General features: G+C 29.5%; 1 long non-coding RNA gene across 1 annotated transcript; it reads left to right on the top strand.

Annotated features, from left to right (window-relative positions):
• Positions 1 to 334: 334 nt before the first annotated feature.
• LOC107369014 (uncharacterized) lies at positions 335 to 3405 on the top strand. The gene is made up of 2 exons (XR_001570239.3): positions 335 to 1160; positions 1265 to 3405. It is a non-coding gene; the product is annotated as an uncharacterized LOC107369014 (long non-coding RNA).
• The last annotated feature ends 1304 nt before the right edge of the window (positions 3406 to 4709 follow it).

Here is a 4709-nt window from a genome sequence, read left to right as displayed (position 1 = left end):
GATCAAAGATGCAATCATCTTCATCATTTTCATTCTCACATTACAATCTGTTAATCAATGTTGAAATTGTTAAATTGAAGATTCAGTTGAAACACACAGCCAAATTCAATGAGAACTTGTAATTTCAATTGAATTAAATAAGACAGTTATTTATTTGTTGAGCAGCAAAAAAAAGGCAACAGACAAATGTTAACTTTCGACTTATCATTTGCACATCAAGATCACTTCATCATTATCATCGTTTACAATCATCATTATTATCATCGTAATCAGGGTTGTAATCAGAATCATGATTCAGTAATTCACTTGTTTTAACTTCAATTTTCTTCTATTCTCCATCTTTAAATCATTTCAATCATTTCTCTCTTGCTTTCCCTTGATTATTGCAAATAAATCACACTTTGCTTTCCAGTTTTCCAGCATTTCAAATCATTATTAATAATATCATTTAATATTTATCTTGTCCAATTATTTTCTTGCCTTCTGACAATAATTTATATCATCTCATAAAATATACAATTTAAATATTTTTGTTCAACATTTTCTTTTATTCTCAGCCATTCATTTATCCTGTTAATGATAACTGATTGTCAACTTGGATAACTGTATTAAGTATCAAATTCAATCATAATTATTGTTGACTCGTCATTTAACTTTGCTCCTTCTGTTAATCACTGAACACTCATTCATCTTAATCAGTTAGCGATTTTTTCACCAAAATTTTTCTCCAATATTTTTCTAATTAAATGGCCTTTTATTTTGTCTGTTTATTGATAATTTGAGTGTTAAATGGAAATGAAATTTCTATTTTTTGGATTTTAAGTTAATTTAATTTTCAATTTTTGATGATTTATCTCGTTTTCGTTTGCACCGTTAGATGGAGTTGTTGAGGTTAATGGCGGCTAATTGGTTAATGTTATAATTTAAGCTTTTTTTCAGATTTTTGCTTGATTTTTTTATCATTTGTTTTTTTGCTGGTTTTACTTCTCAAGGTTAATTTACCCGTATGACCTCGATGTGGCCTTTTGTATTGGTTATGCGTCGATAGACATAAATACATTAATGGTTGACAATCAACAGTTAATAATACAGTTTATTACATTTGAAGACATTTTGGATTTTTCTTGAGCTTTTCTTTCTGTTCCCTCTCTTTTACTATGGTAAGTCTTATGTTATTTAGCTTGTTGCGTGTTTTTTTATTATTGTGATTAATATGATACTTATGATTATTTTTTGTTTTCTTTTGCACTGTTTTTATTAATAGCAACACAAGGAATTTGAACAACCAATGATCCGGGTTTTGTCATTGATTGAACCACCATTAGGATAGACATCGGTCTGGCAATGAAAAGGCACATTAATGATGGTAAATTTTAATTAATAAATCAACACAACCATTTTCCTGAGGTAAAAAAGTTTCATCTTTTGGTTATCCTGATGTTGGTTTGATTATCCTCATGTAAATGTACGCAATTGAAGACAAAGCGCCAATTTGTAACCGAGTCACAAGTGGAGCTGGGCCAGTGAAGCAAGTGCTACATTAATGTTGAAACAAGGACGGGAAATCCAAATTGTCATTTATTAATTGCTATCAATTGTACTTGATGAAGCAAATAATGGCTGAGCAAAGGAAAACAATTGAAAACAATTGATTAAAGCCACTCTAAAATCAATGGTGTTAAACTAAATGGTAATACTTTTAATAATACGTACTAAACAGGCTGTCAACAAATTGTCATCCAATTGTCCTTCAATGCCAACAAACCAAAAGATGGATAAAGAAATGGAAACCAGAAAAAAAGGGAAAAAAAGCCAAGAAGAAAAGAAAGAAAAACCGTCAATGATTGACAATTTACTCGGTGATCATTCATTGGATAAGATGCATTAATCAATCACCATCAACAATTTACTCTTGCCGTGACTAAGGTGATCATTCAATTGTAATATTGGATTAATTAGTGGCAATTACAAATCATGATCCAATTAATAGGAATCCCTGAGTTGTCAATCGTCAACATTTCAATTTGACCAGTCAAACCAACAATCGTCAACTCTAAAGTATCTCATCGAAAGGTTAACACAACCAGATGATTTTGACTGCAATGAGCCCTATGATTATGAGTATGATTATAATGGTGATTATGATGGTTATTATGATGGTTATTATGATGGTTATTATGGTGATGTAAATGTTGAAAGTGAACAAGAAGAAAAAACAATAAGTGAAATGATATAATTTCTTGTATTCTTTTGTTTTCCATTCATTTCTTCATCAACCAAATATTACATTTGAGATTTACAATTTTTATTTCTCTTGTCATCATCACCATCATCTGAAGATAGGTTCAAATTGAAACCATTTTCATCCTTAAATTGTCCTGAAAAATGAATGAAAATAAATAAAAACCATTTTCATTCGTATTTTCACTTGGTATAGGTTGAGATTGAAAATAATCATAATCATAATAATAGCAACAATAGTAATATTTAAGATGAATTTAACACTAATCATAATTTTACTTTCATTTAATACTTAACTTTCCACTGTTAAGTGCTTCTTTCCCTGATTATTTCAACTCTCCTTTCCTAACATAGCAAAATGTTACTATTAAATGGTGACAATCCTTTCGATCCTTTACTCTCATCTTCCTCTTCCCATCCAACTTGGTAATCTTAAATCATCACCCTTCATCACTTGATCATCTCATCCTTATACCATCATCACAACCATCATCATCACATTTATTGAGAGAGAAACTTTTGCTGAACTAAAATTGTTTTATCAAAAAACTTGTAGAAACAGAAGAAGAAGATGAAAAGCTGATGAAGATGAAGGATAAAGAAAATGATAATCTTTGAGTTAAAAGATGAGGTTGATGAGGAAAAGACAAAGATTAAAGTTGAGCAAAAGTGAAGCAAATTTTGAGACTTTTACTCTTCACATTTCATGTTAATGACAATTGTTCAGGGTTTGAAACAAGAAATGTTATTACTTCTTACACAAGAAGCAAACTTTTAATACAATTTTTCTTCAATCCGTACAATAATGTTTTTATCATCACCATCACCATCATCATGCTCATCTTGAATTACATTTCATACTTTAATCCAACAGAGCGAAATAAAAAATTGATGAATCGTAAATGAAAATAGCTTAAACTGGAAAAACAAAAGTACGAAAAGATGGAAAACTAGGAAACAACGAAAAACTCGAAAACTCTAACATGTTAACACATTAAGTCTGATTGTCTATCAGCTAATCATTACAATCCTAATCATGTAAACTAATGCATTGTAAATAAGAGATGAAAATTAGAAAATATAATCAAAATTGTGATTCCATCAACTTGAATTTCCTGTAATAACCAATACATGATTAATAAAACTGGCAATTCTGTTGATTCATTTTATTGTTTTCTGTGATTACTGTGATGAAGAATCAATGATTTTAATTGATGTTAACAAGAATAATGAGAAACCTTTTTATTGCTTTACTGCTTTACAAATCAACTAATAGCAATTAATTGTAGTGATTGACCTGCAGTAACCAAGCGATTTATAAATTCAATATTAACATGAATTATTTTATTAAATTGACTTTTTGTCAGTTTACAGCAATTGATAAATTGATTGAATATATTTTGACTGTTAATTTATTCAAGAAGAGTGAAAGATTTTAAATTTTCATTTCAACGATTAATTTGAAAATTGAATTTAATGCAATTTCCTTGAATTCACTGATATTGATCACATTCCATTGGATTATAATGGATTGTTAATGGTTTCATGATTGGCTAACAATTAAAGTTAATTGAGTTAATTGTGAAAAGGCTGGCAACGACAAACTGATGGGTCAATTGATTGATTGTTACCAATTGATTTGGACATTAAGTGACAATCAAGTGACATCATTAGTGAATAGAGAGGTTAATAAGTTGACACTTACAAGTGATTTAAACACAATTTAGATTGGAAAATAAATAAACAAATTTCAACTCAAGTATCATGCTTCACATCATCATCATCATGGGAAGATGATAAAGTAAACAGAAGATGAAAAGATTCTTTTCTTCATTACCATTGATGAGTTGAAGATAAATCTTGATCAATCTTTGACTCAATTGATCATCTTTGGTGTGTCAATTGAAAGTGAAAAATGCATTGAAAATGATGATGAATATGAAGATGAGAAGATGAAAAATCTGGCAAACAAGATGAAAGTTGAATTGTTATTCAATAAAATCAATTGATTGAGCAAAGGAAAAACCGATTCCATTGATTGAACCATTGAAGCAACTTTCATCATTTAATTGAGTGAAAAGTCAAACCTCAGATTCACATGAAAAATGGTTAATTCATTGGTTAAGATTGTGCAAAAGTAAAGGTCACTTGATCAGGCCAAATGTGACCCCAAATGGTTCAATGAATTTCGGCCAAAACTTTTTTAAACAATTGAAATGAAGGCAAATTTTGGTTCGAAAAAAGAGAAAAGAAAAAAACATTTTCCAAAAGTAAACAGATGAACGGTCAGTCTGTTAACCATGTCTTAACCTGCAATATCGTTCCGCATCTTTCAGAATAAATTGACCCGACTGTTGAAAAAGGTTGAAAAGAGATTCAAAAGTTGAGAGGAAAAAAAAGTTCATTAGTAACTGAAAAAAAAGCAAGAAAAAAGGTAAAACTCATTGGAAACAAAATGAACCTTCAAA

Source organism: Tetranychus urticae, chromosome 2 (genome assembly GCF_039701765.1).
Source record: "Tetranychus urticae isolate SD_2017Ah chromosome 2, NJAU_TeUrti_SD_1.0, whole genome shotgun sequence".
Taxonomy (NCBI): Eukaryota; Metazoa; Arthropoda; class Arachnida; order Trombidiformes; family Tetranychidae; genus Tetranychus; species Tetranychus urticae.
This window is presented reverse-complemented; position numbering and strand designations above follow the sequence as displayed.